Here is a 12,415-nt window from a genome sequence, read left to right as displayed (position 1 = left end):
GTCTCTTGCAAGCAAGAAACAGGGGACAGGAGAAGAGTTAAGACACAACGCCCTGTTCTAAATCCCTTCCTCTCAAAGCTGCTTTTCTGATTAAAAACGTTATCGGAGTTCAGTTACATGCATCTGCATGTAGTTAAGGGCTCAAGTTTGGGGTGGGGGGGGGAATGGCACCGGCTGAGCCAGAACACTTTATTTAAACTGGTTAGTCTCAAGATCTCCCATAAGACAAAATGAATCTAAAGCAGGGGTCCCCAGACTACGGCCCAGGGGCCACATACGGCCCCCGAGGCTCTTTTATGTGGGCCCTGGGGACCCCCGCCACCCGCTGCCGCTGCCCACTCTTACTAGCACACTGCGGCGCGGCTGCCGAATTCCAACCTGGAAAAACGATGGAAATAGCTTGTGCGCATGCGCAAGCGTCATTTCCGGTGTACTTCTGGGTCGGAGGAGGCTTCTGCACATGCGCATAAGCTATTTCCGGCCTTCTCCAGGTCAGGAGTGTGCCAGAAAAAGTATTTGCGCATGTGCATGGGCGCACACAGCCGCACGCTCCTCCACCCTCTGGCCGACCACGCAATCGGCGCGACGGGCATCCAGCCCAAAGCCGGGTAAGTTTGGGGACTCCTGATCTAAAGCCATGGATATAAAGCACACACGTGCACTAAGCAGCCTGTGAACTATAGTTTACCCCACAGAGCTGCAGTGCCCAGCACCCTTAAACTACAGTTCCCATGATTCAGGCATGGGGTTTGCTTTAAATATATGTGTGTACAGAGTCTTGGTCTCAAGGCGTTTTCAGCAGCGCTGCTAAGAAAGGCTAATGCAGTGCTTTCCTAGTGAAGTATGTCCATGTTTAAAATAACTTTTTCTTTAAAAACAAAAACAAAAAATGAAGCTTTTCTTTTAGGAATTCTAGGTGCCGAAATCCCAAGGGAGCAGAAAAGACTATTTATGTATGTGACTATGGCTGCACAGATATTATTGGCCCAGAGATGGAAAGAAGATAAAGTCCCTACCAGAGAAGAATGGCAGATTAAGTTGACGGATTATGCCAAAATGGCTAAAATGACCAGAAGAATGAGAGATCAGGAAGACTAAAAATTTGAATAAGGAATGGGGGGAAACTTGTAATTTATCTTAAAAACCATTGTAAACAGCTAAAACTGTTAGTAGGATTGAAATAACACTTGTAGTCTAATGGTGAATTTTGGACACAATGGAAAGATGTAAAAGATTTGGATTTTCATGCAGGAGGAAATGATTAACGATAGGACCCACAAAGGGGAGGAGGAAAGTCCAGAAGATTCTTTGGAATCTTGTTTTTATGTTGCATGTTGGATATGTGATTGCAAAACTTTAATCCAAAAAACCAAATAAATAATTTTATTTTATTTTTAAATAATGAATTATGTCCAAGCCTGCTTACTCCAGGCTATAGTTAAGTGTGCAGAGAATTGCAACCTAATGCAATCCTATGCAGCTTGAGTCAGAAGTAAGGGAAAAAGCACTTTGTCCAAGGGTGCATCCTTGCAGGTAAATGTACACAGGATCGTGGCCTCGGTCCTGAATGCGCCATTTGTGAATATACCCCAGAATGTAGAAGAGAACCATTTTAAAACCAAACCTACAATCATGCAAATGTAGTTTTTACATTTCAATTACACTTGTAGCATTAAATAAAAAACAATTTAAGCCTCCACCTCACCTTTGTTGTTGTTTTTTGTTTGTTTGTTTTCCAAGGCCTGTTGAAATGTTTTGCGTTGCGGCAGCTGTGATCCTTTGTGCTAGGTGGAAATCTGCCAGGTTAATCCAGCCCTGGTGGTGATCTTGGAGGTGAGAGGTGGAAAGAATAGGTGGGTTATTCTATGCCAATAAAGGTGAAACTGAATTGAAAAATATGTTGGTTAAAAGTGCTGCGCTACTTTGTCCTCCCATCTACCTGTTCTTCTCCTTCCACAGTTGCTGGGGGGATTGTGGGCAGGCCACCCAAGCCTTGGCTGGACTTGGGAGGCAGGATCTTTCAGAACCCTGCTTTCCTAAGTCAATTGGGAGCACTTTAATGACAGCCTGAGACTGAGTCAGCTCTCTCACTCAGTCCCTTGAGGAATCCAGACTGACTCAGTTAAGCTTTCGCTGCCTCTATTTCATCACAATGAAACCTCTTTTCTAACCACTGAACTCATGATAATTACAGATCTATTTTTTATTATTATTTTAAAGGTTACTTTTTGGTCACATGGGATGTTATGAATGGTGAGCCACAAACCAGCAGGTATTTTGCAATCTTAGTGTGAAATTCTGGGGCACACACACACAAAACAACCTTACCATTCGAGGCAGATTACTTTCATTTTTTTTAATTTGAAAAATATGACAGAGAGCAGCACACACCAGAAAAACATTGTGGGCAGCTTACTCAATTTTATTATCAGGCTTATCTTCCTATTCAGTTCTTACACCAAGCAACAAGTGTGTGTTTTCCTAGAAATGTTTTGTAACCCATATTGCTGGTTGACATTGTTGACCAAGTGGCTTCAAATCTCACTCGCCAGAAAACCATTTGCAAAAGCACCCCCAATTTTTTTTTAATGTATGACTGATGCTAATCACTCATTTTAGAAAATAATCTTATTGGAAAGATGGTAGGTGTGCTTTTGGCCAGATCAATTCTGGCCAACATGCATTTTTAAAAAATGGGAGTAAATAAGAAAACCACTCTAAAGAAGGGTGGGGATTTTTCACATTACATGGATAATTGTTATTTATTCCAAAGAGATGACATATATAATCTCCCTCCTTCTCATTTTATCCCACAACAACCCTGTGGGGTAGGTCAAGCTGAGAGACAGTGGGGATATCCAACTAAGTTGTACTCCATTAATTTCCACGGGTCTCCTTTGAGCAGGACTAACATTGAAGACAACCCAATGGCTGGCCCAAGGTCTCCCAGTGAGCCTGGTGGTCGGAGTGAGGATTTGAACCCAAGTCCTAACCTGACACTCTAACCCAGCCTTTCCTTAGCTAGTCAGGGATGATGGGAGTTGTAGTCCAAAAACATCTGGGGACCCCAGGCTGAGAAAGGCTGCTCTCACCACTACATTACACTGGCTCTCTGTTTAGCTTGGAGTGTGTCACTTGTGAGCTTCTCTTAGCTTGAAACAGGAAGCGAGCCATTTGAAATCAAATGTGCGTTCTAACCAATGCCATCCAGATCTGTAGATTCGGGAAAACTGAAAAGGGAAAAGGGAAGAGAGAGGGGAAAGGCAAGTTGCTGCTTCTGTGTCCCTTTTTCTGCCACATCAATAAAACACTTCGGAATCAGTTCGTGGGGAACAACAGCGACACCAAATGTCGTATGTGAGAAAGTGCAGACCATTGTTTTGTTGTGGGGGAGTGGGGGTGGAAAATGCTTTAATGTGACTCCCTTCCTCAAAGGCAAGAGCCAAGGGCAAGCAATAAGCCGCTGTCTCCATTTGGCACGTCACCCGCATCCTCCACCTTAAGAAATTAAGTGGGTAGAAAATAAGAGCTGGGCTGCATTTCCTGACAGGTCTGAATTAAGAGATTCCAGCTTTTTTCTGCTTTTTTTTTATAGACCCACTTCCAATTCCCTGAAAGTTAGAGTGCAAGCGTAATTGGTATGCAGGATGTATCCGCGCTCAAAGGTACCAGAACTAATGCTGTCCTGTTAATGAACTGAGTGAGTAATAGCCATGGGTATAGAAAGCTTATGTCTGAAACTAATCCTAGTTAATGAATCTATTGTTACAGGTATTAAATGGTGACAGGGGGGTTCATCCATCAAGCCTCCATTAATCACAGCATCCCCGCCTTTGCTTATTATTTAGGCGCCAGAAAAGGGATCTTAATGATATTAGTAATAGACCAGTCGTGGTACGTGACCTAGGACAAGCAGAGGATTTAAGGTGAAGAGTGTCTGATCGGATGAGCATTTTTAGAGGTGATTCAAGCAGCTTCTCACCCGGCTGGTGTGTTATCTTGTCTCTGCCAGCCCAGCTTGCTTGGGGGAGAGCACCACTTTCCCCTGCTGTGTGCTTGGTGCCACCATAATCTCCCCGTCTTCTTATTCTAAAGGGAACCCTGCCCAAACCACAAAGAAAACACGAGGCTAGCTCACAAAGCCATGCAAATTCTTTCAACAACCCCCTAGACCTAGACTGAAACACACACACACACACACACACACACACACACACATATACAAGTGTTGCGTACTTGACTATCAAAGCAGAGGAGACTAGGAAAGACCAAAAATGTTCATCAAATGATCCATAATTATCAGTATTAATAATAATAAATGAGAGCCAGTTTAATGCAGATGAGAGCCAGAGTGGTGGTTAGAGTGTTGGAATAGGACCTGGGAGACCAAGGTTCAACTCCCTACTCAACCATGAAGCTCACCAGTTGACCTTGGGTCACTCTCAGCCTAACCTACATCCAGGACTGGATTTAGGTTTGATGAGGTCCTAAGCTACTGAAGGTAATGGGGCTCTTTATATGTCCAGCTGTCCTTTGTTAACCACAAATTGCCACTGTTTTTTGTGTTGATTATATGCTATATGGTAATTTATGGACCTAATAGGTATCTAAGGCCATTTGCACATACGGCCACGCAACCAGTCCATGCAGAATATAGGCACCCTATATATAGAAAGGAGCAAACCAGTGATATTTTAGGGAGCAGGCTAGCAGACAGCGCCCATTACTTGCATCATAGGAGCCTACACAACACAAAACACTGTTGCTGTATGTTGGTTTTATTTTATTTGTTTTTTATCTTGTATTTTGGAAATGTACATCCAGTTTTGTTTTTTCTTTAATTTTTTTGGGGCCCCCAAGAGAGTAGGGCCCTAAGCTATAGCTTGTTTAGTTTATACGTAAATCCGGCACTGCCTACATCACAGGGTTGTTGTGATGATTTAATTAAGACCGGGAGAAGCATATAAGCCACTTTGAGCTCGTTGGAGAAAAAGGTGGGATATAAATGCAATGAATAAAGAATTGCCCAACCTCCATCTTAAGGTCCTTATGCCAATCCGGTTGAGCTCATAACTCGTTACTAACTGCTGCCTCCCACGTTGTTTGTGCTGCTAATGCAGGGTGCAAGCCAGGGCAGTGTGGGTGGAGGTCCTGGGCTGCTGTGGTCCAGGGAAAAGGAAAGCAATACATTTGGCACCAGCTTGGCTGCAAGAGTTGCTGGAAGGAGGCATCCAAGACACCAACTGTCTCAGGGACTCAATTTGTGTAGGGTTTACTCCTTAGCCATCAACGGTGTCTCTGAACATTTTTACACATCACTTGGGAAGACAGGCAAACTAATGCCAGTGTACTGGAAGAAGCAAAGATCACCAGTGTTGAAGCAATGATTCTTCAACATCAACTTCGTTGGACTGGTCATGTTCTGCGGATGCCTGATATGATCGTCTACCAAAGCAACTACTCTATTCCAAACTTAAAAATGGAAAGCGTAATGTTGGTGGTCAACAAAAGAGGTTTCAAGACTGTCTCAAGGCAAATCTTTTAAAATGTAGTATAAACACCAATTGGGAAACACCTGTGAGCGCCCCAATTGGAGAAAGGTTTCATGGGATTTGAAGACACTCAAACTCAGGACGCAAGGGAGAAACATGCTAAGAGGAAGGCATGCTTGGCAAATCCACACCATGATCAACTCCTGCCCGGAAACCAATGTTCCCACTGTGGAAGGACGTGTGGATCCAGAATTGGCCTCCACAGTCACTTACGGACTCATTGTTAAAACCGTGTTTATGGAAGACAATCTTACTCGGCTATGAGTGATCGCCAAAGAAGAAGAAGACTCCTTAGCCTTTTCTTATTTCCAATGGAGGCGCCTATTTGTTAGAAATGACATTCAAATTCTACATTCCATTTTCTGCATATATATCTGCGAGGTTTAGGGGTTTTTTTTTTAAAAAAAATTGTTTTCCAACACCCTTTATCTGTCCAAGCTGCAGAAAAAGCAAAAAGAAAAAGAAAAAAGAACTCAGTAATCCCAGCAGAAGGATGCAAATGAGGTCAACACACAGCTGATCTGTGAGCCTTGCCTTACAAGCCTCTATCATGTGCAGCACATGGCGATTACTTGCGGGGAGAAAACGGTTGTGTCCCACCATCATCCAGGACTGGTCGAGACCTCAGAGGAAATACTCTATAGAGTTCAAGGTCAGGTGGACACAGATAAATCTCCTGGGCAATGGTGTAGTTAGAATCATAGAATTATGAAGTTGGAAGGGACCCTGAGGATCATCTAATCCAAGCCCCTGCAATGCAGGAATATGCAGCTGTTCCTTTATGGCAGGCATGTCAAACATGCGACCCTCCAGATGTTTTGGACTACAATTCCCATCTTCCCCAACCACTGGTCCTGCTAGCTAGGGATCATGGGAGTTGTAGGCCAAAACATCTGGAGGGCCGCATGTTTGACATGCCTGCTTTATGGGCACTGAACCTCCAACCTTGGTGTTATCAGCACTACACTTTAACCAGTGGAGCTATTTGTATGCAACTAGAACAGGAATGGGAAGGAACACAGCTCTGGGACAAACAGAAGCAATGTTGCCATTTGCCAGAGCGCCAGGACAATGAGCAAGTGCTCCCTGCTTTAGCAGATTAATGAGGAGATAGCGGGGCATTCCAGTTTCGCTGCTGTTTGTGACTGACTAGCAAAGAGGACGTTGGCGAATGAAGGAAATGAACATGCAGAGAGGATTCCTGTTCCATCCCAGCAGCTTAAATGGTAATACTTCTTTGCAAGGTTGTCTTGATTATCTGATTAAAAGGTTGTATTTCAACTGACTGAAGACCTTTTTGTTCAAACTTCTATGTGTTTTACAAGCTGAATCTATGCAGTTAGAAGTCCATGCTATGACTGCCAGCTAATCCTAATAAATTAGGGGTGGTAGTCAACTAAGTTTTACTCAGAGTAGACCGATGGAAATTAGTGCACTTAAAACTTCCTGAATATTCTCTAGTGCAGGCCTCTGCTCAATCCATATCAAGATGAACTTGATATGAACATGATATGTTTTCATGCCTCCCTCTCTCTTCTTCTTTGGAGGTCTTTAAGCAGAGGCTTGACAGGCATATGTCAAGAATGCTTTGATGGTGTTTCCTGCTTGGCAGGGGGTTGGACTGGATGGCCCTTGTGGTCTCTTACAACTCTATGATTCTATGATTCATAAATACCAGAACCCAGGGTCACATCCAATGAATGGTGGGGGATTCAGATCAAACAAAGGAAATGGTTACCATGAGATATGGTGACGCTCTCCAGCTTGGATGACTTTCAAAAGGAATTGGACAGTGCTTTTTTTTCTTAAAAAAATGTTTAGGGGTAATCTCATTTTGACTCAAGACTCTCATTTTGACTCACCATTTTATAGTTCATATCGGGGGAAATAAATACAGTAAATGGACAAAAGTACAAAGATTCACAAAATGCGTACCCCTGCATACCCCACCCCCACCCCCAGAAAAAAGCAGTGGACAAATCCATGCATGAAAGGGTTCTCAGTGGCTACTGGTCATGATGGCTACATTATTACCTCCAGTATAAGAGGGAATATGACTCTGGATTCCACTCACTGATGATCACAAGTACGAAATAGCTATGGTACTGGTGAGTATTTTGCTCCCAGTTCCATCTTCATCGGAATTCTCTGACATTCCTACCCCTGGATGGGCATTTCATTGGCCACTGTTGGGACAGAAGAGGTCTGGGATAAAAGAAGACCTGGCCTCTTCTTCGGTTCTTAGAAATGCATAGTTTGACAGCATATATGTTTTAAATCTACAATAATGATTTTTGTTTAAATAAAAACAAAAATTCAGATTAATTTAGAGATGGGATGGAATTCTGAAAGAACATGTCTGAAAGTGACATGGACTGTAAATAGACTGATTTTTCTAGTCCTAATTATGAGTTAATTTGCATTCCAAACTAGGTGATTATGAATTTTGGCACTAATCACTCAAACAGGCTTGCATTCTGCGCACCTTGCGTTGACCTTTACATCAGTTTTATTCACACATTCAGCCTTCTTAACATGGATATAGGTGGCATATTTGATCATGTGCTGTCTGCGTTTCTGGCTATATACCCCACCCAGTAACAATATTATTTTGTTGTTTCAAAGAGACTAAAAGGTTGAAAAGGGATTTAGCTTGAGAGCCCGTCTCAGACCAGTAGCCTGCATTTCGGATAACCAAATTCCGAGAGCTGATGAGTAATTTGGTGCCAAAGGAGAGGTTAATTGCGAGATGCATTTAGTTACAATACATGTGCTTGCATGCCGTTTTGTTTTTGTTGTGGGAAAAGTCCATTATGGGAGTTAATGAGACTGGAGTGGCTTAAATCTAAGTTCTCTGGTTTAGGCTTCTTCTTGATCAGGCTGCGTGGGCAACATTCCTAAAATCAAGCATGGGAAGCTAGTCCATCTAGCTCAGGGGTGGCCAGCTCCCAAGAGATTGCGATCTACTCACAGAGTTTATGACTGGCAGGGAGGTTCAGGGGGACTGCCCTGGGGGTTCAGGGCAAAAATGTTGAGCTTTTTTAAGGGGAGCCAAACTTGTTGAGCTTCTTTAGGGGGGGTGCCAGTGATCTGCCAGTGATCTACCACAGACGTCCAGTGATCTACTGGGGTAGATCATGATCCACCTGTTGGACGTGTTGATCTAGCTCCATTTTATCTACACTGACTGGAAGTGGCTCTCTAGAGTTTCAGCCAGAGAGTCTTTCCCAGCTAGGGTTGAGTGAATACTTCAATTTCAGTTACACATTTTTTTTCACTTCTCACTTCAGTTCGCCACATTTCTTCTTCAGATTGAGATTCTTTTTCAAGATAGTCCTTGTAGAAATCAGCAGGAAGGCAGATGGGTACTCAAGCAGAGTTAGTTAGCTCTGCCTATCATTGGCTCTGGGTCCACCTATCACTGAGCTCCAGTGCCAGATTTACATATAAGCTAGACAAGCTATAGCTCAGGGCCCCATTCGCTTGGGGGCCCCCAAAAAAACTAAAGGGGAAAAAACCTAGATGTACATTTCCAAAATACAAGATAAAAAAACAAATAAACTAAAACCTACGTACAGCAACAGTGTTGATTTGATTTGTTTTGTTTTGTGTTGTGTTGTGTTGTGTAGGCTCCTATGACGTAAGGAATGGGCCCCGCCTGCTCCCTAAAATATCACTGGTTTGATCCTTTCTATGTATAGGGTGCCTATATACAGTGACAATTTGTTGTTGACAAAGGACAGCTGGACATATAAAGGGCCCCATTACCTTCAGTAGTTTAGGGCCTCATCAAAGCTAAATCTGGCCCTGCTGGGCTCCCTGTGTTCCACACCACCAGTCTCAGGAGCACCAGCCAGTCCCACTCCAGATGATCTGTTTATTGAGCACTCATTTGCCTCCACAAAACCTATGTGGGGGTTATGTTGGCTATTAGTCATACAGAGTAATGCAGCGGTTTCACCCTCAAAGCCCTAGTGATGAAGTAGACTCCACACAGATTTTGAAGGCGACTCTTTACTTGTAGGGCGGCCACTAATAACAACCCATAGTATTTATGCATATCAAGTCCAATTTACAATGTGTTTCTCTCCCTTGAGCCCAAAGAGAGGGTCTTCTCCCTTCTTGCTTCCAAAACTCCTTTGAAGCAGTCCATAAATTATAGCCTGTCTGTGCTCACCTATTCCTCCGGGCAGCACGTTCTTGGAGTCTCCACACTCGGCGAAACAGCCAGCCAGCCAACCTCCGAATCCCACCTCTCCTCTCACTACCTAAGACATACACATGTTCACTTTTAAAGGGAATTAACAAATTGACAAGGCAATGATTCAGCGTTTCTGTGACCTTAATTGGAGGCACAAGATTTTGCAGCTGCTGCATTATGATACTTTACATAGGTTTTCTTTTCCCCAGGAGAATTTATTCTTTGTATAATCCATCTTCTAACAAATACAGTACAAATACTAACAGGTTATACTATGCCCTGACTTTACTGAGCGTTCATTCTGTGTGCGGGGAGGTTATACAATTCATTGTTTTAATATTCAATTGGGGGTGGCTAGGGAGACTCAGCCAGATGGGCGGGGTATAAATAATAAATTATTATTATTATCCTGATTAGCATAATACTGCATTTATCTGCCTTCCCATCAATCATTCATTCATCATGCACTTTTCAGGGCATTTGCCCATCACTTTCCTACCTGCAAAGCATCTGTTGTTTTGGATTTGTTGCATCAGGCAACAGAGCACTTTAATCCTTTTTAATGGTACACATTTGAAGTTCTGGTACGGTATGTACTGCAAAAGTGACAGTCTGGAGCACCCCTCCTGCCTGCCTTCGGGTTAGAGATGAGTCAAAAGTCTGATAGTTCCAACTCTCTGCTCAAGTTTTTTTCTGGGGCAAATGAAAGGGGTGCCTAAAACTTGGGATGTGGGAACAACTGATACAATCAGTGATTAAACATTTGTTGGAAAGATAGAGATGTCACAAATGTACCATACAGCTGAAACGCATTTAGAGCATGTGGCTTTCCTGGGAACGGTAGTTTACAATTCCCAGCACCCTTAGCATGTACTTTCAATGCATTGTGTGGATATGACCAATGAGAGAGAATGGTGCCACTGGCACACACTAAAAGTAAGTGCACCTTAGCAAAAACGCTTTAGAAAACTCCTCACTCTGAAATGATCGTTTGCATTTCATCTCACCACTGTATTCCAGCCAAGGGAGGCAATGACAAAGGTTTGGATAACTAATTGTTGATTATCATTGATTTAAATGTTTTTAAGCTGCACACTTACCTGGGAGTAAGCCCCACTGAATTCATTGGAGCTGACCTCGGAGAAGATAATACAGTGGTACCTTGGTTTACAAACTTAATCTGTTCCGGAAGTCCGTTCTTAAACCAAAGCGTTCTTAAACCAAGGCGTTAAACCAAGGCATGCTTTCCTTCCCATAGCAGCGGGGGACTCAATTTACAAATGGAACACACTCGACAGGAAGCGGAACATGTTCTGCTTCCAAGGCAAAGTTCACAAACCAAAACACCTACTTCTGGGTTTGCAGCGTTCTTAATCCAAGTTGTTCATAAACTAAGCTGTTCTTAAACCAAGGTACCACTGTATGGGGGATTGCTTTGTTAAGCAACTAAAAATGTGCTGTCCCACTGATTAATCAGACAGCAGGTTTGTGAGAGAAAAAGAAAGAGAAAGGGAGGAGCGGTGCCAACTTGAATTAAATCTTGGGGGGACAGGTAAGCCCTGCCCCACATAATTGATCACATGCCATGATGTGTGCACATCATTTGAATGGCAATGCCCATCAACTTGGGGGGAGGCCTGGCACCCTCCAATATTTTATTGGGGGGCAAAGACCCCTTGGTCCCTAGGCGTTTGCTCATATAAAATGGAGAATACATTTAAAGCACAAACACACACAAGGATCTCAGGAAATGTAGCTTGTTAAGGAAGAGGGGAATAGTAGCTCTGTGAGGGACAAACCACAGATCCCAGGATTTGGGGGAGGGAGGATGTGCTTTTAATGTGCTTTAGATGTATGGTGCGTATGCATCCAGAAAGGAAGAGAAAGGCATTTATATACAGCCTTTTGACCCTAACGGACCCCCAATGTGATAAATAATTGTGAATCGCAAAAAGAGGTTTAACCAATGAAACATGTTAAACCAGAGCTTTAAAGCCAAGACAAGCAGAATTAAAACATTCCATCTCATATAATTCTTAAAAAGCCAAGTGGGAAAGGATTTATGTTTTTTACTGCCTGTCCAAAAATGTTAAAAAAAAAACCAACGAAGGACAGGGCCAATCTAAACCTCATTAAGAGAATGCCACAATTGGGGCACTGCCACATATAAGAAGTTTGGGCTCCAGGGGGTTATCCCCAAAGGAGGTCCAATTTATTACATAAGAAGAAGAAAAATCCCACCAAGAAGCTTGGTTGGAACAGGGGTGGAGAATCTTGTTCAGTCCGAGGGCCACATTCCCTTCTGTGGAACCTTCCGAGGGCCACATGCCAGAGGTGGGCATGGCCAGAGGCAAAAAGTGGGTTCTATCTTTCACCAGTTGGCTAGTTTGTACATACACATCTCCTTCTGTCCAGGCAAGCAAGAAGCATTGTCAGAGTTCAAAGACATATACCAGGCTGGCAAAAGCACCCAAGGAGGCTGCATCTCAGGACTGCTGAGGGGTGTGGCTTAGGACAGTGCATAGCCTGGGAAGAGTCCTAGGGGCCAGAAAAAGAGGGCTGAAGAGCCACATTTAGCCTCTGGGTCTCAGCTTCCCCACCCCTGCTTTAGACCAATTGTTCTGAGAAGACAAATGGCAGCCAGCTCTTCCTTCTCTCCACA

Source organism: Zootoca vivipara, chromosome 6, assembly GCF_963506605.1.
Source record: "Zootoca vivipara chromosome 6, rZooViv1.1, whole genome shotgun sequence".
In the NCBI taxonomy this organism is placed as follows: domain Eukaryota; kingdom Metazoa; phylum Chordata; class Lepidosauria; order Squamata; family Lacertidae; genus Zootoca; species Zootoca vivipara.
The sequence above is the reverse complement of the archived record's forward strand: the minus strand, read 5'-3'. Positions refer to the sequence as shown.